A 23,994-nucleotide genomic window follows, 5' to 3' on the forward strand; every position below is an offset into this window, starting at 1 on the left:
TGGCTTGAGCCCAGGAGGTTGAGGCTGCAGCGAGCTATGATCATGCCATTGCACTCCAGCCTGGGTGACAGAGCAAGAATCTGTCTCAAAAAAAGAGAAGAGAAGAGAAGAGAAATCTAGTCCATGCATTAACGTTTCTCATGGCTTAAAAAAAACTACCACTCTTCTATTTTTAGGATAAGGTGGCATTTCCTCATTCATTTACAGTGAAACAACTCTATTGTCAGAACTTGAGTGTTTATTATTAACAGAATGCTATCCCTAAGAACTGCATATAATACAGTGTAACTAAGGGTCAGTCTCTCCTCTAGTGTGGGGAGGAGAGAGTAAAACAAATGGCTTGTGAAGGGCAGGGTGAACTCAATTCCATAGGAGAGTATATAAGGCGGGGCTCTGGGTGCTTGAAGGGAGAGAGTGTTGCTTCATTTCCTTTGTTGTAGAGTGGCTAGTACAGGATTCATGGATGAGGTAGATTCAATAGGTTGGGAGAAGGGACATTTCAGCTGGAGGGAATATAATAAACCCAGCTATGGTGTCAGGAGAGCTATCAGTTGGAGTTGGGAGACTTAAGAAGAATCTCAATTGGCCTGAGGGGTAGAGCAGCTGGAGAAGCTAAGGATGGATTGTTCTAAATGGTTAAGAGCCCCGAGGCTGCAACAAGGAAGCCTGTATTCAGGGAAGCCTATATTCAGTCGGCAATGGAAAGCTGATGATCCTTGAGCTGGGTATTGTGATTGCAATGGACTGGCAGTGATGCAAGAGAAATGAGAGGGAAGATGGGAAGTGGTAATCCACCTGACACCTGAGACATAGTCAAGGCTGGAACTGTTCCTGGGATGGAAAGAAGAGAGGTAGTTTTAGAACTGCAGACACAGAAGAAAGCTAGAGGGCAGGAAAATTGAGGAAGATGAGAACCTACTGGGGAGGCGCCTGCAGAAGAATTGGCAAGCGCTATGAAAGGTCATCGTTTCATTCTTCGTGTCTGAGAATCTGCAGCCTTGGTGAGCTACTTGATATAGGTTCATATAAGCAAGGCAAAGAAAGCACAAAGCTCTCTGCTCATCAGAACAAGACAGAGCCTGCTTGGGCAGCAGCACTTGCTGCAGGTGAGAGACCACATCTGATTCATCAGCCTTAGGCCATGGTCCCGGTGCTGGATAATGGTCTCTACGACTACACTTTCTTTGTTACCAAGAGTGCAGGTCTGCAGACCTTTATATATATTGAGGTGGACCTATTGGGATGGCGTGTGAAGAGGATGGTGATGTTTTCCTCTGGTCAGGCTCTTACCTTCTGGGCAGTGGCTACAGAAGAACACCCAGCTTCAGGGCAGGGGTGAGGCCAAATACTGTCTGTGACAAGCTCCAAGGAGATTGTGACTCATAGGTTGCAAGAATGAGTCTTGATTGTGGGCTTAGGAACTGAGGAGAAAGTGGGAAGAAAGAGAACCGGAGAGCTCAGATGTAATCTGTCCTCACTGCCTCCCTGGCTTACCAATGAGGCCAGATACAACCTCTTATTGGAGGCTTTCAGATCGCTCTCCTCTACCCCTGCATCTAGAGGAACTGCTGCTCTCTCTGAAATCCGTGTAGGACTCTCATGGCTTGTAGCCCCTCCTGTGCTGTTTTGTGTGAACCTGTATGTGTCTTTTCCTCTTTATCCTCCGAGATTTTTAATTCTCTGAGAGCAGAATGTGTCTCCGATCCATTCTTTTTGTAATATAGCCTCCCCCCATGCTAACACTTTCCATATGACTCTAGGACTCAAATGTTTGTTGAACTCCTACCCAAATGAATAGCCTGAGAAAGAAACAGTGAGTATCAGAAAGAAGCCACAGCTGCCAAAGCTTGTAGCAATCTGCTTTGGAAACCTCTTGGTACAGTTTTACCTGGAGAGAGAGAGAGAGAGCATTCAATCTCCCTTCCAATCCAAAAATTGAAAACCAAACACACACTTTCAATATTGCCCTGAAAAGCAGGATTTAGTGCTGCCCAAACCCAACATGAAAGTCCCATTCATAAAGCCACCATTGCCCCCAATGTTACCATCTAACAATTACATGTTTCCACATCCAGTTCCCAGAAATGTCCAGGAAAGGTTGATGAAGTTGGATGTTCTAAAAATAGTTCTTCCTAAAATAAAATAGGAGTGAAACCAACATAGTGTGATCCCAGGAAAGCAGCTGAGCGTGAGGTAGGTAAGGAGGACAGGGAACATGGAGCTGAAAGGAGAGCTAGAGACTGTTCATCTCTTGAAAGGTCAGTAGTGATAATTGAAAGAAAGCAAGTGTGGGATGGAGTTGAGCCCCATTTCTGGGTTGGCCATGGGGAAGTTTTCCTTGCGCATTAGACTAAGTTCAGATGTAATCAAAGCTCATTGCTGGGCTGGGTGCAGTTGCTTATGCCTGTAATCCTGACATTTTGGGAGGCTGAGGTGGGAGGATCACTTGAGGCCAGGAGTTTGAGGCCAGGCTGGGCAACACAGTGAGACCCCATCCCTACAAAAAAAAATTCAAAAAATACCCTAGCCACCTGTAGGAGGGATGCATCTGTGGTCCCAGTTACTCAAGAGGCCAAGATGGGAGGATCTCTTGAGGCCAGGAGTCTCAAACTTGCCAGCAGCCTAGGCAACATAGTAAGACACCGTCTCTACCAAATTTTATTTTAAAACTTAGCTGGGGATGGTGGCACACACCTGCGGTCCCATCTACTCTGGAGCCAAAATGGGAGGATCTCTTGAGGCCAGAGTTCAAGACCAGCCTGGGCAATACAGTGAAACCGTGATTCTACCAAAAAAATTTTTAAAACAGCCAGGTGTGGTGGTGGATGCCTGTGGTCCCAACTACTTGGAGACTGATGGGAGGATCACTTGAGCCTGGGAAGTCAAGGCTGCAGTGAGCCGTGTTCATGCCACTGCACTCCTGCCTGGGTAATAGAGCAAGAACCTGTCTCAAAAAAAAAAAAAAAACTTAAGCCGAGATTAGATTTCCTATGATGAGTGTCTCACCAAGTTTTTTATGTACTTGTCAGTTTATAAGCTCAAGTTTATCTCTAGCTGGATGAGTATATAGCTGGTATTAAGCTGTTATGTTTATTTTCTAGTACTTTCATCTATCAGCAGGGACCTGGTAACCCAAAAATGTGAGTGATATGTAAGAGTCATGGAATCCCGTGTAAGGTATAATTCTGTGAACAATAATTATTTAAAAGCATAAGCACATGTTCTTCCCTGAATAGCTGTCTACATTTATACAGTGAAGACACAGAAATGAAAAAGAGATCGCTAAATGAATCAGTTCTCCCCATGAGGTTTGCAGAGCTGTATGATTACTGAACGTATCCCTCAAGAGGGTATGAAATTAATCAAGTCTTGTAATTAGCTTCATAGAATGTGATTATATTGTGCAGCAGGGTACATGTAAGTAAGCAGGATGGCCTCTTCCACTGTTGAGGGACCTAACTTAGGTTTCCCTTTCTCCCTGTAGATCTGTCAGGCAGCCACAGAAGGGCTTTCTAGTAGAGAAGATGAGGGAAAGGACTGACATGGTCCTTCCACAGTCAAGATTCTCCTCCTTGATGCTGGATATACTGTGAAGATCTGATACTTTATTGGTTTGCTAGGGCTGCCCTAACAAAGTACGAAAGACTGGGTGGCTTAAACAGCAGACATTTATTTTCTCACAGTTGTGGAAGTCTGAGATCAAGGTATTGCTAAGAATGGTTTCTTCTGAGGCCTGTCTCTCCTTGGCTTGCATATGGCTGTCTTCTCCCCATGTCTTCCATCTGTGTGTGTTTGTGTCCAAACTTCCTCTTGCTATAAGGATGCCAGTCATATTGAACTGTGACCCACCCTAATGATCTCATTTTCACTTGATTACCTCTGCAAAAACCCCATCTCGACACACACATCTTGAGGTACTGAGGGTTAAGACTTCAGCATAAGAATCTTGGGGGATGCAGTTCTGCCTATAACAGATACCTGAGGAATGTGACAGCGTGTGTGCCTGGAATGGTTCTGTGATTGGTGACAGGTCCCCAACCCCAAAAACCATTAATCATACTTCAGCGATGAGTCTATGCATCCTTTCAGGGGTTTCATGATCTCCTTGGAGACTCAGAGTGAATATAGAAGGCTAAGTGTAGCCCAGAGTCTTCTAATAATAATAATAGTAATATTAGAAGTAATAATATAATAGAACTTTTGCCAAGCACTTATTATCTCTTTGAAATCTCTCCTGTCATTCCCATTTTGCAGATGAGGAAACTAAGTTAAAGAAATCAGTAATTTTCACACAGTTACATGCTTAATAAGAGGCAGATGTGGCCAGGCACAGTGGCTCATGCCTGTAATTCCAGCACTTTGGGAGGCTGAGAAGGGTGGATCACTTGAGGTCAGGAGTTCAAGATGAGCCTGACCAACATGGTGAAACCCCGTCTCTATTAAAAATACAAAAATTAGCCAGGTATGGTGGTGCACACCTGTAATCCCAGCTGCTTGGGAGACTGAGGCAGAAAAATTGCTTGAACCTGGGAGGTGGAGGTTGCAGTGAGCTGAGATCATGCCACTGCACTCCAGCCTGGGTGACAGAGTGAGACTCCATCACACACACAAAAAAAACAAATAAGAGGCAGAAGTGTAGTGAGTCCCATTGACCCCACCAGGGTAATCACCTCCCTGTTTGTGGGCATTGTTTTTCTTAAACTGGTGTGAAAGGCTAAGGAGAAATTTCTTGCAGGAGAATGTGTGTGAAGGGGCCTGAAGAAGTCCATCAGCTTTACATTGGATATCTAAGAAAGTCCAGAATCCCCAAAGAGCATTGAAACCTTAAATGTGATCAGGAAGTTTCCCACTACCAAGAGGTAGCTAACTTAGCTCTGTTAGACCCCAACCATTGGGAAGGTAGAGGAAATGAGACTCAGAGACAGGAAGGGAGGACAGGGACTCTGGAGCTGGCTGGGGCTGAGTCTGCTGTCGACTCTTCCTCCTCTCTCTGCTCCCTTTGATCTGTCTCTGAGAAACCATGCTGGGAGACAAACTAGCAGGGCAGACAAACTGAAGCCGCTTTTTCAAGAAGTGGCCCGAGACTCATAGAACTAGAGAATGGTGGTTGCCAGAGGATAGGGAGGGGACAAGGGAAAAGGGAGTGTTGATTAAAGGGTACAAAGTTTCTGTTAGATCTGAAGACTAAACTTCAGTGATCTGTTGCAGAGTGGTGCTATAATAAATAAAAGTGCATTGTATATTTCAAAGTTACTAAAAAATTAGATTTTAAATATTTTTGCCAAAAAAAATAAGTATATGAGGTGATGGATTTGTCAATTTGCTTAATCTGATCATTCTACAGTGTAAATATATGTTAAAACATTACATTGTACCCCATCAATATATATTTGTGTGTGTATATATGGATAGATAATATAACATATACATATAATGTATGCTATATATATTGTATGTTTCACACAAAAAATATATTCATGGGGTACACATATATGTATATATGTATATACATACACAAATATAATTTATGGGGTACATAAATACATATTTATGGAGCATATATATATATATATATTAGCATCAGGTTTCAGGGCGTGTCCTCTCCCTACATGATATTCTATGGTAGTCTTTCATTTGCAGTCAGGATTAGAGGAGCGATATGCACAAATGCATTAATCCAACAAATACATGAAGGTGAGCCTAATTTCAGGGAGCATGAACCTGGCGCTTCCTTTATACGGGAGTTAACCCTGTCTCTATAAACAAGAATATGACACATGTAAGCTTCCTGAGAGTTACAGATTTTTCCCAATCTGTTTTATCAGTCAGGTCATTTTGGGTGATGGGTGACAAAAACTCAACTTACTGTGCTTAGGTTAAAAAGAATATTAATTGGCTCATATTATGAAAACCCCCAAACTAATCTGGCTCTAGGCAGAGATGAGGAAGCGCCAACCTCGCAGTCAATGTTCACCCAATCTTTTTCTTCACTTATTGTCTCTGTTTCTTAATTCAGTGGGTTCCTTTCTTCAGAGGCCCTCGGGTTTATATTATAGTCAGCTGTAATCCCCAGAGAAAGGCTTCCTTTTCCCAGAGGTTTCAACAAAATCTGGGTTGAATCTTGGACAAACTGGTGTCACATGCTTATTTGTGGAACCAATCATGTGGTGGGGGCAGGGATTCTGCTGATATATAATTCTATTTATATATATAAAATATATATTTTGTAAGTTTTCTATAAGTAACCTGTATTTTTATAATGAATAAGCCTTTTTAAAAGTCTGTTTTTGTTTTTTTTTATATGAAGATCCCTGAGAAAAATAAAGCCTGTTTTAAAGTCTAAATCACTCCATCTACTGAGGGGCTTCTGGTTAAGATCAAGAGCCAAATCTGTTCTCTCTCCTAACATTTTTATCACCATCACTGTCTCCTGTTAATTCTGGTGTCTTCAGGGAGGTCTTATTTTGCCACCTCCTTTGCCTTTGCTGCTTCCCATGACTCTGAGAGTTCCTCAGTGTTTTTAATGCATTTAAACTATCAGCATATCTTTAAAATAAACTATTTGGACTTTATTTAAAATTTCAAGGTGACAATATATGTCTTTAAAAAAGATATACCTTGACTAGATTAGATTTAATTGCCAGTTTTTTATCACCTCTAGCTGATAAGAATTCCCTGAAAGGAGTTTTTAACATAAATCTGAGATCCTTTTACATGTGTTTTATGTGACATCTGAGGTAATTTATTTCCACAGGCTGATAGGATATACCTCCTTGTGGGAGCAGTTGAAGAGCACCTTTCTGGTGGTGCAGGTGTAAAAATGGTGCCTAAATCGTAGCAGTGGCAGAAGCATTAGCTGTCCCAAGACATCAAGCTCTAGGGCACCCACACAGTAGAGATCTTCACAGACACATCGCACAGCTCTCAGTCTCCCTGTCAGGCTGTCCACCTTCAGATTTATCATCCAAAGGTGGTTTCATGAGCTTAGAAAAACCTATCTTGTACCCTTTCCCAGGGTACCTGCTTTTTTTTTTTTTTTTAATTGTGGTCAGAAACACATAACATAAAATTTACCATCTTAACCATTGTTAAGTGTACAATTCAGTTATGTTAGGTACATTTACATTGCTGTGCAAAGATCTCCAGAACGTTTTTACTTCTTAAAAGTAAAACTTGATAGCCATTAAACATTTCCCCATCTCCCTGGCCCCAGGCAACTACCATTCTACTTTTTGTTTCTATGAATGTGACTGCTTTAGATAATTCAGATAGGTGGAATCATACAGTAATGGGTTTTTTGTTGTTGTTGTTGTTTTCTTGTGTGACTGGCTTATTTCATTTAGCATGATGTCCTCAAAGTCCATTCCTACTATAGCCTGTAACTAGATTTTCTTCCTGTTTAAGGCTGAATAATATTTCATGGTATGCATATACTGCATTTTCTTTATCCATTGATAATGGTTTGGTTCTATGTCACTACCCAAATCTCATCTCAAATTGTAATTCCCATGGGTTGGGGGAGGGGCCTGGTGGGAGGTGATTGGATCATGAGGACAGACTTCCCCCTTGCTGTTCTCGTGATAGTGAGTGAGTTCTCATGAGATCTGGTTGTTTGAAAGTGTGGCACTTCCCCCTTTGCTCACTCTCTTGTATTGCCACGTAAGACATGCCTTGCTTTCCTTTTGCTTTCAGTCATGATTGTAAGTTTCCTGAGGCCTCCCTAGCCATGTGGAACTGTGAGTCAATTAAACCTCTCCTCTTTATGAATTACCCAGTTTCAGGTAATTCTTTATAGCAGTGTGAAAATGGACTAATACATCCATTCATCCATCAGTAGGTGCTTGAGTTGCTTCCACCTATTGGTTATTATGCCTGTAACTGCTATGAATGTGGTTGTGCAAATATCTCTTTGAGATTGTACTTTCAGTTCTTTTGGACTTATAACAGAATTGGGATTGCTAAATTTGATAAGTCTATTTTTAATTGATTTGAGGATCCACTATACTATTTTTAAAAGAGGCAGCATCATTTTATATTCCAACCAACAGTACACAAGAGTTCCAATTTCTCTGTATCCTCACCAACACTTGTTATTTTCTGTTTTTTGTTTTTGTTTTGAGATGGAGTCTTGCTCTGTCGCCCAGGCTAGAGTGCAGTGGCGTGATCTTGGCTCACTGCAACCTCCTACTCCCAGGTTCAAGCGATTCTCCTGCCTCAGCCTCCCGAGTAGCTGGGACTACAGGTACACGCTACCATGCACGGCTAATATTTTGTATTTTTAGTAGAGACAGGGTTTCACTGTGTTAGCCAGGATGGTCTCGATCTCCTGACCTTGTGATCTCCCTGCCCTGGCCTCCCAAAGTGCTGGGATTACAGGCGTGAGCCATTGCCCAACCCTGTTTTTTTTTTTCTTCTTTATAGTAGCCATCCTAATGAGTATGAAGTAATATATCCTTGTAGTTTTGATTTGCATTTTTCTAATGATTAGTGATTTGGGACATCTTTTCGTATGCTTGTTGGCCATTTGCATATCATCTTTGGAGAAATATCTTTGCCCATTTCAAGTCCTTTGCCCATTTTTTAATCAGGTTATTTGTACTTTTGTTGTTGGGTTTTAGGAGTTCTTGATATATTCTACGTATTAACCCCTTATCAGATATATATAATTTGCAAATGTTTTCTCTCATTCCACAGGTTGCCTTTCACTCTTGATTGCAACCTTCGATGCACAGGTTTTAAGTTTGATGCTGTCCCATCTATTTTTTCTTTTGTTGCCTATGCTTTTGGTGTTGTATCCAAGGAATTATTGTCAAATCCAATGTCATGAAGTTTTTATTCTATGTTTTATGCTAGAAGTTTCCATTTTGGGTCTTGTGTTTTTATCTTTAATCTATTTTGAGCAATTTTGGTATATTATATAAGGTGAGGGCCCAACTTCATTCTTTTACATGTGGATATCTTATTTTCCCAGCACCATTTGTTGAATAAACTATTTCCCTATTAAATGGTCTCAGCAACTTTATCAAAGATCATTTGACAATATATGCATGGATTTATTTCTGAGCTCTCTATTATATTCCACTAGTCTATATATCTGTCTTTTTATTTATTCATTCTTAGAGACTCACTCAGGCTGGGGTGCAGTGACACCCATACAATCATAGCTCACTGCAGCTTCAAACTCCTGGGCTCAAGCAATCCTTCTATCTCAGCCTCCCTAGTAGTTGGGATTACAGGAGTGAGCCACTGTGCTCAGCTGTATCAGTGTTTATGCCAATACCATACTGTTTTCATTACTGTAGCTTTGTAATAAGTTTTAAAATTAGGAGGTGCAAAACTCCAACTTTGTTCTTTTTCAAGATTGTTTTGGCTGTTTGAGGGCCCTTGAAATTTCAAATACATTTTGGAATAGATATTTCTATTTATTCAAAAAGTTCCATTGGAATCCAGGGCACTTGCTTTTAAAAACCACTATTATATTTAATTTTTAACAAAATTACTGAAATGATGACAACAGCAGTATCTAATCCTTATATGTCATTAGTCATGGTTGGCAAGGCAGTGTTCCCTATCCCTACCTAAATCAACTCATTTAATCCTTATAACAACTTACTAAATAGGTAGTGTTACTTTTCCCATTTTACAGGTGAGGAAACAGACACACATAGAAATTCTATAACTCGTGTAAGGTTACACATTTTAAAAGGGCAGAGTCAAGAGTCAAGTGCAGGCAGCCTGACTCCAGAGTGTTGAGGCTTTCTGGAATAAAAATACCACATAGCAGTTCAGGTCACATTTACTGGATTCTTTTATTTTTGAGATGGAGTCTTGCTCTGTCTCTGAATGCAGTGGTGCGATCTCAGCTCACTACAACCTCTGCCTCCCAGATTCAAGCAATTCTCCTGTTTCAGCCTCCCAAGTAGCTGGGATTACAGGTGCCTGCCATCACACCTGGCTGATTTTTTGTATTTTAGTGGAGACAGGGTTTCACCATGTTGCCCAGACTGGTCTCAAACTCCTGAGCTCAGGCAATCAGCCTGCCTCGGCCTCGTAAAGTGCTGAGATTACAGGTGTGAGCCACTACACCCAGCCTTAGATTCTTGTTAGATGCAGTCCAAGCTATCCAGAGAGGCCCACACATATCTTGGGATTATGTCTTAGACCTGTGTTTCCCAAATTTTGTTCTGTACTAACACGTGACTCAAGAAGAAAGAAAGGAAAGAAAGAAAAAAAGGCAGAAAAAGAAAAAAGAAAAGATGAAAAGATTTTTTGATTAAAATGAAACATTCAAAATCAAATAAATTTCTTTTCTGGAGGACATCTCAGAGTCTATAACAAGTTCCTGTGCATTTTAAAGTCCCCAGAGGAGAATATAATATATGATTCTTCACAAACTTAATTAGCACAGAGCCTTTTGGCATAGGTCTGTAGAGCTGGTTCTCTGCGCACAGGCTCTGGCAGACGCTGGCATAAAGATATGACCACTTGTTCCCCTCTGCATCCCATTCACCCCAGGATGGTTTGGAACAAGTGAGTGCAAATTCTCATGGGGTGTGAGGGGAGTGTTCATTCTTATGTCTGCCCTGGTCAGTCCCAGGCTTGAGCTCATGAGCTGACCTCTAGGAGTGGATTCCAGGAATCTGCCCGGATCATGCAGCAGGCCTGCTTCCTGGACTTCCCCAGGAAACTCACCAGGGTCTGAGAGGTGACTCAGTTTTCAACCACAGGCAGCAATTGTGTGGGAATGAAAAGATAAAGGAATTTAATGCTAGAGGAAAATGAGGAACAATGGACCCATCAGGAAGGAAATCCAGAAAATAAAAATGGGATGGTATCACCCAAAGGACAGAACACTGATGCACGTATCTTCTGTTTATTCAGCAAATGTCCACAGTGGGCTTGCTGCGGGCAGCGCTCTCAGCCCCTGTGGCCCTTTAGAAGTGGAGAGTTTGGTCGTCCAGATGGAAATATTTCATTCTCTGCCTCATTTTCCTCACCTGTGAAACAGGAACAGAAAAGAATGCCTTAAAGGAATCCTATCAAAAATGCTGATTTTAAAAGTATAAAGGCTTTCGAAGTCAGATAAATACTAACTGTGAAAATCAAAGAGTTTCTTTTTTCTTTAAGGACAAGAACAATTAATGAATTTTTTTATAAGCAAATAATAATTTAAAAAATCCAAAACTGAAAAAAAAACCCCAGTAAATCTAACAAAATAGATAAAGCAACAGTAAAAGCAACCAAAGTGAAAAGACCACTGCAAAAGAGAAACTACTGAATTGAAAAAACAGACTGCAGATATTGGAAAACAGGCTGCAGCACAAGGATAGAATTAAATCAATTTAAAACAACCTATTGCAAAAGATGAATCAGCCAGGCTATATACAGCAACTGCCATGAGAAGCAGGTGTGTCTTATTTATTCCAATATCCCCACTGTTTGCACAGATCGGACCTGCAGAAAATATTTGTGAAGATGAATAAATGTAATAGACATGTGGACGGTGGGGACAGCAGGACCTCCATGATGATGGATTAATCTGAGCCTGGGCTTTTCTGGCTTTCTTTGTCGATGCTAACATTTCAGCTCATGTGCTTTGCTATTTCTGCTGCTTCCTACACTTTATTTTGGAAAGCATCAGGAGCCCCGATAATGTGGCAGTGGGACGTGACAACATAATCCTGCTACTGATAAACAACTGAAATTACTACTTACTAAGCATTTCTTTTTTTTCCTGACATTAATCAAATCTTGAATTTGCCCAAGATTCCTAGAAGTACATAGAATCTTACTATTTTCAAATTACCTTTTAATTTGAAAATGTTGCCACATGTTCATATCTTTAAAATTGAAACATAGAAAAGTAGATAAATCAAATGTAGAAATTCCTTTCTCCCTGTACCTACTCCACACAGGTAACTGCTATTAAAAACATATTCTTCCTAGATATTATGCATATCTAAAAACACAATATTAATGTGCATAATTTTATGGAAATAGTATTATTCTAAAAGTACCATTTTGTAACTTGAGTTTTTATTAGCTACCTCTTAAATACCATTCTATATCAATACATTTAGACTTTTTTTTACATTGATATACCATAATGAGTTTCATGCTGTATTTACTCACTCCCTTACTGATAGGCATTTAGATTAGCACTTACATTTTTGTAAAAAAAATTTTTTTTTGAGTGGAAAATTTTGTTTAGTCACTGAATGAACAATTAGGGTCCAAGGCTGAGGGCAAGATGGTGCAAAGTACTCTTTCTCCCAAAGAGAGAGAGAGGGCAAGAAGCTCTCGGCAGTTGGGGTAGATGCTTCCCTGAAGGCCTCTTAAAAGGTGACTCAGATTTACCGAACTCAACGATCAGCCCATCCCATGTGAGCAGAAGACCAGGGAGGAGGAGAGTAAGGGGATTAAGAAGTCATTGCCTTGTTAGGAGTACTAGGGTGCATCCCTTCCTGTTCCTCCAAAGCCAAGTGAAGGTTGCTCCAGAAGAGTCCTGAGTAAAAGTTGGAATCCCTTCCATGAAGAGGACTGGCATCTCATGCCCAGGGAGGTCTCCTTAGCAGTGGACTGCTGGTCTGCCCTGATCCTGCCTGAGCCAATGAAAAGAACATCCGAGGCCAAGCGTGGTGGCTCACGCCTGTAATCCCAGCACTTTGGGAGGCTGAGGTGGGTGCATCACCTGAGGTCAGGAGTTTGAGAGCAGCCTGACCAACATGGTGAACCCCGTCTCTACTGAAAATACAAAAATTAGCTGGGCATGGTGGCAGGTGGCTATGATCCCAGCTACTCGGGAGGCTGAGGGAGGAGAATCGCTTGAACCCAAGAGGTGGAGGTTGCAGTGAGCCAAGGTCGTGCCACTGCACTCCAGCCTGGGTGACAAGAGCAAAACTTCATCTCAAAAAAAAGAAAGAGAAGAACATTCAAGAGAGGGTGGTGGTGAAGTGACCCTGGACTATCATGGAGAGACAGGGTGGTATAGGTGACCTATACCACCTAGGTGCAGTGACCCCATGGACAGTAGTGGATTTGAGTCATTTTGTAATGACTGTTATGTCATTACAAATCCCACCTGTTGTGCACTGAATTGTGTCTCTCCAAATCCATACATGTTGAAGTCCTGTCTCATATTTGGAGATGGTGTCTTTAAAATGAATTCATTAGGGAAGGCCCTAATCCAGTAAGATTGGTGTCTTTATGAAAGAGATTAGGACATGCACACACACAGGAAGGATGACTGTGAAAAAGAGAGGGATGAGGGCCATCTTCAAGTCCAGGAGAGAGGCCTCAGAAGAAACCAACCCTGATAACACCTTGATCTCTGACTTCCAACCTCCAGAATTGTCAATAAGTAAATTTCTGTTGCTGAAGTCATCCAGTGTGTGAAACTTTGCTATGGAAGCCCTCCAAACTAAGATTCCACCCAAGGTGAGAAGTGAGAAGGTCCCAGCCAGAGGCAGTGCCAGGAGCTGAGAACGACAGGAAGTTGTGGAGTGAAGCCAGTTCTCCTGTATCAGTGAAGTGGACAGTGGGGAGGCCCCACGGGCCCTCAAGGAACTCCAAGTTTCCAACAGAGGGAGGGGCTCCCAAAGTTCTGGCTGGGAAGAGGAGAGAGAGAACGGTCCAGGCCTCTCCCAGCTTCCACCTCAATCTCCCACACAGGCCCTTTTCACAGATCTGAATGCTGGGGTAGGAGGAGGAATGGGGGAACCCTTCCTATCCCAAATGCCCTGAAGCACAGCTTTGGTTAGCACAGTAGGAGAGTGAAGGAGATGCAATTTTTAGATGAGAAACTGGCTGTTTTAAATTAGATTAGCTTTTAGTAACTGAAAGTAACAAGATAGCAGGATGCAGGGAAGGAAGATTCAGCATAGCACAGTTAAAAGCAGAGATCCAAGAAATTTTAAATGATTTCATGTTTGCATGATCATCAAATTCAGACTGTTTAAAAAACCCTCCAGTTTTGTTTTGTTTTGTTTTTTTACAGTAAACATCTTTTTACATATATCTTGCTATATACCTGTGAGTATTCTGCACTATATATTCTTAGAACAGCTGATCCAAAGCTATGTATATTTAAAATTTTGATGAATACAACCAAAAAACTGTACCTCAATTTATATTCCTTATAGAAACATATTTGGGTGTGCCACTTGTACCAATATGAGACCTTCACAAGTTAAAAAATATATTCAACTTTAAGAAAATGAAAGTTATTCAAGTTGTTAGACTCTAGGGCAGCGGTGGTCAAATTTCCCCTACACCACCCTCCAAGCCCAATACAGTCGGCGACCTATTCTTGTACATAAAGTTTTATTGGAAGACAGCGATACCCATGCATTTATATATTGTCTATAGCTATGTTTGTGCTAGGACAACAGAGCTGAGTCGTTGCCACAGAAACTGTAGAGCATGCAAAGCCCAACACATTCAGTATCTGGCTCTTCCAGAAATACCGTGCTGACCCCAGCTCCAGAAAACTCAAAAGACAAACCTCCTATGCCCTGCGAATCCGCAAATACAACTGCCGAGCAGCAGTTGAAGGATTATCTATGTGTGTTCCTGTGGTTCGTGTTTCCAGTGCCAGATTGTCCAAGGCATTTGGGTGACCTCACACTCTTGAACTACTTGGGGGAGGAAGTCAGACTGGGAGAGTGCAGCCATTGCATTGCTCGGTGGGAGTGGGGACCCTTTGTGAGCTTATCTCCTTGGGCAGGAGATAAGTGGGGCAGGGAGGTGTCTTCCCCAGGTGTAAATCCCAGGAGATGCTGAGCAGGTGAAGTGGGGGCTGCAGTCGGCAGGAGCCGTGCTTCGAGCCCAGCCAGTTCTGCTGCTGGTGCTGGTGTTGACGATTGTCTTCAATTCTGAAGACAAACAATGATCTACTCTCCCCCCTCCCTTCAGAAGAACCTCATTCTTTCAGATTCACTCCCTGCTGCTCCTAATATTATCAGAGAGCTTTACTGTTGGAGGAGAGGGCACATATGTGCCACACCAGGGGTGACTCTTGCCTAATTGGGGTCACAGCAATGACTTCTTTGTAAAACACTGCCATAGCATCACCTATAATTCTAAATTATGTTTTGACAAAAGCTTAACTTCTTATCAAAAGGAATTTGTCGGAAAAGAATTTTGATGATCAGGTTCCACTATGTGGTGACCCTTTCTGAGGAGCGCTTTACCCGAAGGACCGGGCACGCTCATGTGTCTAAATCAGTGTGTTCAATAGTGACTCATTCATCTCCACCATGTGCTGGGCCCTGTTCTAAGCACTGGCTGTGCCTGTCCCCCAGGAGATTTGTGTGTGTGGAGAGGGTGGCAGTGGAGAGGAGTGGGAGCAGACACATTTCAAACAGGAAATCGTAGGAACATGGAAGAATCCATGTGAGGTGAGCACAGGGTGCTGTGGGACGTTACCCCACGAGGTCCCGGGTCGTGACTCTATGGGGTGGAGCCGAGGTCCTAGGATGGAGATATCCACACTGAATTGTAAAGGACAGCAAGGTTAGCAAGGCTAAGTGGGGAGTGGGGAACGAGAAAGGAGGCTGGAGTCTGGGTTTAGGGGCCAGGTCAAGAGGGCCTTGTGAGCCCTTCCCTGAATCCAGGTTCTTTTCCTGAAGTGGTAGAAGCATGGAAAGGATTTAAACAAGAAGGTGGCGTCAAGGTGGAGATTGAGAAGGATATTAGTTATGATTTGGAGGAGGTAGTGATGAAGATCGTAAACAGAAAGGTCGCGATGTTTCTGAATGAAAAAAATGAACTTGAGCTAAGGCTTTTGTAGTGAGAATGGAGTGGAGAGAATGAGGCAAGTTTATAGGATTGGATGGCCAACTGGATGGGGAAGAAATGGTAGGAAAGAAAGTAAGAGTGAATGCCGGTTTGGGAGCTTGAGCGCCCAGGTGATATGTACAGACATTCACTAGGATGAGAAATGTGTTAGCTAGCTATTGCTGTATAATAAATAATCTCAGCCAGATGCAGTAGCTCATGCCTGTAATCCCAGCACTTTGGGAGGCCAAGGCAGGAGGATCACTTGAGGCCAGAAGTTGGAGACCAGCCTGGCCAACATGTGAAACCTCATCTCTACTAAAAATTAGCCAGGTGTGGTGGTGCACGTCTGGAATCCCAGCTACTCAGGAGGCTGAGGCAGGAGAATCATTTGAACAGGAGGCGGAGGCTGGAGAGAGCCAAGATTGTTCCATGGCTCTGCAGCCTGAGCAATAGAATGAGACCCTGTCTCAAAAACTAACTAAATAAAAAATCTCAAAGTTTAGCAGCTTAAAACAACAAATATTTATTATTTCCCGGTGTTTGTATTAGGAATTCAAGAGTGGATTAGCTACATGGTCCTGGCTTAAGATCTCTTGTTAGGTTGCCATCAAGACATCAGCCAGGGCTGCGGTGGTCTGAAGGCTTGACTCGTGCTGCAGGATCTGCTTCCAAGATGGCTCGTTCACATGGCTGTTGGCAGAAGGCTTCAGTTCCTTCCTAGATTTTCACAGGAAGCCTCAGTTCCTTGCCACATGGACTCTCCACAGGGCTGCTTGACTGTCCTTAGCACAGGGTAGCTGATTTCTCCCAGACTGAGAGACCCAACAGAGAACAAAGAGGAAGCCACAGTGCTGTTTAGGACCTAGCCCTAGCAGTCACCCACCATCCCTTCCACCTTATTCTATTCTTTAGAAGCAAATCGCTAAGTTCAGTCCACACTTAAGGGAAGGGAAATTAGACTCCACCTTTTGAAATGAGTGTCAAAGAATTTATGAACATTTTTCAAAGTTGTCACAGAGAATGTAGGAGGTAGCAGATCTGCGTAGAGGAAGATGTTGGATTTGGTTTTGAACGTGTTCAGTTTAAGATCCCTTTGTGTCATCCCCACTGTTAACTCACTTCATTAAACAAGTATGTGGCCCTCTCTCAATGTGAGATTGTGCCATCTAATTTAATCTTCTCCACAACGAACAAATTATTGATAGATCTTAAGGTTATAGGAAAAATATTAAAACAATGTTGGCAAGTAGCCTGCAGGCAAGAGGTAGAATTCTCCATGCATTCATCGTTCACAGCCAAGGAGTCGATTATTCTCTGAAAAGCAAAGCGGTTTAAATGATAAAAATGTAGGCTTTCCTTCTATTCCTGCTCAGCATTCCTCAAATTTTCATGTTTCTAAAAAAATACGTACAAAACCATGTACACTCTATTCAGGGGGCAATTCAAGAAAACTTTTGAGGATCATTGAGCTACAAGTGAATTTTGCTCCCTGAAGAATTTTAGAATCTGACCCTGGGTAAGGAGACTGTGTTGTGTCCCTCCCCTCTGAGAACATGAGACTGTTTAGCTGTGGTTTGTGGGGTTTTGCACATTTCCTTAAAGAAGCTGGTGTTGGCCGGGCATGGTAGCTCACACCTATAATCCCAGTACTTTGGGAGACTAAGGCGGGTGGATCACCTGAGGTTGGGAGTTCGAGACCAGCCTAACATGGAGAAACCCTGTGTCTACTAAAAATACAATTAGCTGGGCGTGGTGGCACATGCCTGGAATCCCAGCTACTCAGGAGGCTGATGCAGGAGCATTGCTTGAACCTTGAACCTGGGAGGTGGAGGTGCAGTAAGCTGAGATTGCACCATTGCACGCCAGCCTAGGCAACAAGAACAAAACTCTATCTCAAAAAAAAAAAAAAAAAAAAAAAAAAAAAAAGTGAAGCTCAGCGCTTATCTTCCTACTGTGTGCTGGCAGTTTTCTTTTTCATTTCTCACCTCCCTCCTTTAATCTCTCTTCAACTGGCTGGCTTATAAGGCAGTTCTCCCTGCCTGGCCACAGTGCTTATCTGCTCTAGGATGAGAGAGGCCCAGCTGGGTTAGCAAATTGTTGCTAAGAGCCTTATTTCATGGGCTTGACCCCAGCTTCCCATTGTGGCATCTCCTGCCTTGGGATCAGCTTGATCAGGCGAAGTATGAAACTCAGTGCAGCTTCAGTCTCACCTCCTACTTTGAGTAATTTGATAAGTACTCTGTGGTTTACGGGATGCTGTGTACTGCTGGCTTAAATGGAGCAGCCCACTTTATCAGACAAGCACCCTCAAATGGCAGGCCTCCAGCCCATGGGCTAATTGATATTCTTAAGGAGGAAAGGCAAGTGCCTCATGAAAGGTTTTGTTTGCGTTTTCTTTTTTCTTTTTATCTCCATTTCTAGAGAAAGCAACCTTATCAGTCCAGCAGATTTCACTAGACTAGAAGGAAGCTGGGAGACTTTTAAGAAACTCTGACACAAAGGGTATTTCTCTTGATGTAATCATTTTCCCAAAATATATCAGCATAACAATCCAGTATTTTTCTAAAGAACAATGAACCCACATCATGATCGGCTACTTAACTTTTTATAGAGGTATATATTTTAGTGGCCAATCTTGTAAAAATGGTTATTCCTGAAAAGGGGTGCCGCCTGCTGCTGGATATCCGTGTCTGTCAGGAAACATTACCATCTAGAAATGCTATTGGTATGTGTGTGCCAGCCCGTGGCTCACTGCTCATTTCCTGTTAAAAAGAACCTACTCTCAGGTAGGCTAATCCTACAACAGCCAAATCCCTCCAGATTCAGATATGTTGAAAAAAATACAAAATGCAGAATGGGCTTCACTTTGTACCTGTTCTAAAGGCAAGAAGGCGCATTTATGTCCCCAAGTTTTGCATTTGTTGCCCTTCATTCTCTGTCACATACTGCAATTAGCCTTCCATATGAAGAAGTGTAAGTATCAGAAACATACAATCTATGAATATACATGGGCTCTATTCTCAAATTGGAGAATTCCATTTCTATCACTATTTTTCTTTCTCCACTTGGTGGTATTCAGGATCATTAGAGAAGGTGCACAGATTTAGCATAAATAACATCTAATCACCTAAGAGCATGGTTCTTTTTATAACTTCCTGGGCTGAGTTGAATGCTTAGCTAATTCAGTTCATCTGATTTTCTAAAATCTGAACTTAAGGCTATTTATTTTCCTCTAGGAACTACTTTAGCTGCTTTCACAAGTTTTGATGTGCAGGGCTTTATTGTTTGGTTACTTATACGTGTGTTTCTCCCTCTCCAAACTCTGATTAGAGACTTTTTGTGATTGATAACTAGAGGTATGGCCCTGAAGTCAAAGAATATGGTACATGTGATGTTGACTTTTGGTATCTGATGAGACATCATGTATGGTATGTTTTGGTGAGTTAAAAAAAAAATGCATTTTTATTGATTGCAGATCTCTCCATTAGATCAAGCTATATTACTGCATTGTTCAGATCTGCCATATTCTTATATATTTCTTTTCAAATTAATTTATAAATTCTTGAGAGGTATATTCAGATTTTGCCCCATGAAGTTTATTTTGCCTTATAATTTATTTTTAATTTTTGTTTTATATATTTGAGGCTATGTTGTTAAGAACACATTGGCTCTCAATTATTACAGCTTCTGAAGAATTATTCCTTGTATCACTAAATAATAACTTTCTTTAGCCTTAATAATGCCTTTTCTGGAGTCTGTTTTGTTTGGGCATTAATATTGTAATGCTGGCTAGGAATGGTGGCTCATGCCTGTAATCCCAGCACTTTGGGAGACCGAGGCAGGTGGATCACCTGAGGTCAGGAGTTTGAGACCAGCCTGGCCAACATGGTGAAAGCCCATCTCTACTAAAAATAAAAAAATTAGCTGAGCATGATGGCGGGTGCCTGTAATCTCAGCTACTCAGGAGGCTGAGGCAGGAGAATAGCATGAACTGGGGAGGTGGAAGTTGCAGTGAGCAGAGTTTGCACCACTGCACTCCAGCCTGGATGATGGCCCCCCCAAAATAATAATAGTAATAAATAATATTGTAATGCTTTCTTGCGTTTAGCATTTTTCTGACTTTTAAAACTCACTTTCTTGTCAACACTTCTGCATTATTATGTTTTAGATGTTTCTTTTTTAAGCAGAATGGCTACTCAGGGCTTGGTGACATTACCTGCTATGACAAGCAACCCCAAATTTCAGTGGTTTAACATAACAAAGGTTTAAAAATTATTCTTTAATCATTATGGCCTCTTTCATGTTATTCTTTTTTTTTTAAGTACTTTTATTGCTAATTTTTCTATTTATTGCATCTCCTAGAAATTCCTCAAAGTGTTTTTCCCAAGTGTAGTTTATAGGTTTTTTTTTTTTTTATGTGAGCTCATCTTTCAGAGAGTTTTTTTTTCTTGCTCCTAATTGGATTTCCAGTGAATCCTAGGTTGTAGAAGTAAGCACTACCAAGTGGTTTCACATCTGATTCTTCTGGAACCCTACTGTTCAGTGATCCTAGATGATTTTTCATCTTAATTTCTTGATTCATTTCTATATCATTCAGATAATATAAACTGAGACATGAGCAGCCCACACCTAGTGTCTCCAGTTCCTACTGGCTGCTTTTTATTTTCTACCCATGATTCCAAGTAGACTGTGCTTTCCAAGACCAGAGGAAAGAGTTTTTTCTATCCCCTTTTAATTAAGGGGAAAGTTCCTGAAGGTCCAGAGCCCTATTTAGAAGTTCAGATCTAGACCTTTCTTCCATCAACTGGGGGTCCCTTATGCCTGTCCAGTCCAAAAACCCTGTGTGCTAGGTTTTTATCAGCCTTCTATAATAACTATTTCTGTCACCTGGGGACTTACTTTATTTTTTTTTAAGCTTGGAAATGTATTAGTTACTTTTAGCGTATTCTATTTCATAGAGCAGTTCTTGCATTTTCAACAATACATGGCATTACACCTTGTCAGACATAGCCAACACTTCCTAACATCTCTTTTATAGCAAATCTTGGAGTGAGATTCCAGGGGTCCCTAACTTAAATTTAATAGTATTATTTTATTTTTATTATATTTTTTATATATATATATGTTATTTATTTTATATAACTTAAATCTATTCACCATTTATTTTATGTGAATGATTTACATTTTCTTTCCCCCCTTCCCCCTATGTTTTCATATTAAAGTTGCACATCCCTAATCTGAAATCTAAAATGCTCCAAAATTCAAGTTGTTTAGTGCTGAGGTGACGCTCAGAGAGAACGCACGTTGGAGCATTTCAGACTTCAGATCTTCAGAGTAGGGATGCTGAAGTGGTAGTACACAATCCAAATATTCCAAAATCCAAAAGAGAAAGTTTAAACACTTCTGATCCCAAGCATTTTGGATAAGGAATACTCAGCCTGTGCAGCAGTGATACAAACATTCCTCTCAAAATAACCTTCATAAAATAAGTCAATCTAAAGAAAAACGTTAAGTAAACTGGCAAGTGATAAAAGGCTATGACAAAAACCATAGAGGTGATATATTAATACTCTACCAGATCCTGAGAGGCTTCAGTGGTTGATCATAAAACTGCTGTCCTGCTTCATCACCAACTGCTCGGTTTGGCCACTTCATTTCTGCAAACATTTATGGGCTTAATGTATGAATGTGGTTGACGTATTTACAAAGAGTGTGACTTGGGTTTCTCTTAGATTTGCTTCTAGGCTGTTCTGGCTCAGGTTTCCCTCTGTCCCAGGGGTTTTCTAACATGTCCCTGTAGCCTTCTTTAATATCCATGGGTTTGTGTGAATCCCTCCCCTTGGGTCATCCGCTGATCACAGGCTTCAGCATTTTTCTTCCCCCAGTGCCTGCTAACACGGGCTTTCCTGCACCTTCTTCACAAGGTCTCTGCTTTGTGTTAAAAAGGAGCACTGACGGGCAAAGGCTCTATTTTCTAACATCAATGAGTTGAGGAGCATTACTAGGTTCTATCGAGATTTGTGCAGTAATAAGATTCTCTTTTATCTGGGCTAATGCCCAAATTATACTGACCTTAATTATAATTTGTCCAATCATGACACATACTTCAATTCAACCACTGCTCCTGGTACTATATTTTAAGTGGAGGGTATATGATACCTTAAACTCAGACTGTGCTTTATGACTTACAGAGTACTTTTATTTGCATTATATTTATTCTCCACAGTCACTGTGATATTGGGTATTATCCCCCTTTAAAATCACAGAAATGGTCAACTAATCTCAGAGTTAATCAGCTTGTCAATACTGGGAGTAGCACTATAACTCAGAACTAAAACCTCATACCCAGGCAGGACTCCTGCAATGATTCCATGATGTTGCCCATAATTCACAAATTTTTTTTTTTAATCTATAACACTTACACTTACGCTGATCCTATTTTAAAACCATCATATTTATTTTGAGGCTAAGGCCCACATTCTGTGTGCTCTGTCAGGCAGATAAAAATCTGATGTCTTTATTTTTTGTTCAAGGTTGACTCTTAGGCAGAGAACTAGAAAAACAATGTACATGTGCATTTAGAGTATTTCAGGCTTAATAATTCAATCCAACACAGTAAGTGGTAGAACTAAGATTTCAATTCAGCTGCTCTTAATAGCAGCATTTTGCTACTTGACAGGTATGAGAGGTTTGATGTCAAGGAGAGCACACAAAATGAGAAAGATCATTGTAAGGAATTCCAAAAAAACTGCAGGAAACCCAGATATTTGTCTTTCTAGGTCCCAGGACTTTCAAAACTGGGGCCTAGTGCAGACCTTCTCTTTGCACACTTTTCCTACATTTGTTGCTGAATAACGTGGTTTGCTTCCACCTATCATAGTGTTACATAGTGTAACCTGTTTGGCACACATTATCTTGTTCCTGCTGATACATCATTGTCTGTCTTACATGCCAACATCTTGCATGCTCTTTTGCTACCAGGGCACAGGTCTAGTTTTAGAAAATACACAGGGTCAAAGCCACAGAAAGAATGTGGACAAAGAAACTCCCTGATGCTGAGCTTTTGAAAGGGGTCTCAGGAGTTGGTGGGTAAGTACACAGGCACTTGGCTCTATCTAGGGGAGCAGGACTGAGTTCTTGGAGGTAGAGGTCATTGTATCAACTTCATCATCCCAACTCCACCATGAGAATTTGTTTTGTTCCTCTATATCCTCGGCACATAGTAGACACTCAATAGATATCTGTTGAATAAATGAAGCAAATGCAGTAATCACTAAGGGTCCAGATTCTTTTCTTTCACTGTAGTGCTTTATTGACAGTAGGGGATTTGACTTGCATCCTGGAGAAGTAGATTAAACTCCAGAGGTTTGGTAGATCCAGCGTTACATAGAGCAAAGTATAGTAAGAGAAGGAGAAGGGGACTAAATAAAGAACTTTAACAAGTTTTATCATGTTTAAAATTAGGTTATTGCCCATATCATAAGGATTCACCCTAGGTGAATGAAATTACTTGAAATTCACCAAGAAGAAAAATATATTACCATGGTAAATGGAGACTTACTGACCAAAGGCCAAGGGATAAAAATAAGTCAAGAGAAATTTATCATGAACAGTGGTCAGCTTCCTAGAAGAGCATATAGATTTGTCACAATTTTCTTCAGTATTTCCCATCTTCCTACACTTTTCTTACCAAATGAGCTAATACAAATGGTCGTGGCCTCAGCACTGATCAGAAACAAGAGGTGGGAAGTCATGACCAGAGCCATCTTCACCAACATATAATCACAGTGACTCTTTAAGTATTCAAAAAAAGGAAGACAAATAACATTAGTCTATGCCTGTTCAGGAGTGTTAGGCACTTTCCTTTTGTAGCTTAATCTTTAAACAGCCTGGTAAAGTAGGTGGTAAATCCCTAGTTTACAAATTAAAACTGAGATCAACAGGGTGCTCTCCCTCTGTCCAGTGCAATTTAATGCTCAAATTTACAGAGCAAGAAATGTATACAAAGCACATATATTGACCCTGTTGTTAAAATATATATATATAATGTCCTTGAAGTATATTTTATTAGTTGTTTGCATTTCCTATTTCTGAGTTTCCTGCTTGGTGTCTGTTTACTTAAGCGAGCTCGTAGCAGTGACTTGATGTATAGTGTCCCTCATTCTCATTCACCGTAACTGCAGAAAGTCTTTCATTTGGGACCACTTACAGTGG

At 41.2% G+C, this 23,994-nt stretch overlaps 2 protein-coding genes across 15 annotated transcripts in view; one reads left to right on the forward strand and one right to left on the reverse strand.

Moving 5' to 3' along the window:
* Positions 1-23,994, forward strand: part of PRUNE2 (prune homolog 2 with BCH domain) — a 292,750-nt gene that overhangs the window by 219,191 nt on the left and 49,565 nt on the right. The window lies entirely within an intron of this gene.
* Positions 10,858-23,994, reverse strand: part of GCNT1 (glucosaminyl (N-acetyl) transferase 1) — a 198,186-nt gene continuing 185,049 nt past the window's right edge. For 3 of the 6 annotated variants that reach the window (XR_010337030.1, XR_010337025.1, XR_010337029.1), the window contains one exon: positions 10,858-10,997. The gene's annotated coding sequence lies outside the window, so the exon portion shown is untranslated. Of the gene's footprint in view, positions 10,998-16,110; positions 17,095-21,355; positions 21,438-23,994 lie in introns of those variants that run through there. The other 3 variants (XR_010337028.1, XR_010337026.1, XR_010337027.1) reach the window with 2 other exon arrangements.

Source organism: Aotus nancymaae, unplaced genomic scaffold (genome assembly GCF_030222135.1).
Source record: "Aotus nancymaae isolate 86718 unplaced genomic scaffold, 86718_ANA_hifiasm-v0.15.2.pri h1tg000041l, whole genome shotgun sequence".
In the NCBI taxonomy this organism is placed as follows: domain Eukaryota; kingdom Metazoa; phylum Chordata; class Mammalia; order Primates; family Aotidae; genus Aotus; species Aotus nancymaae.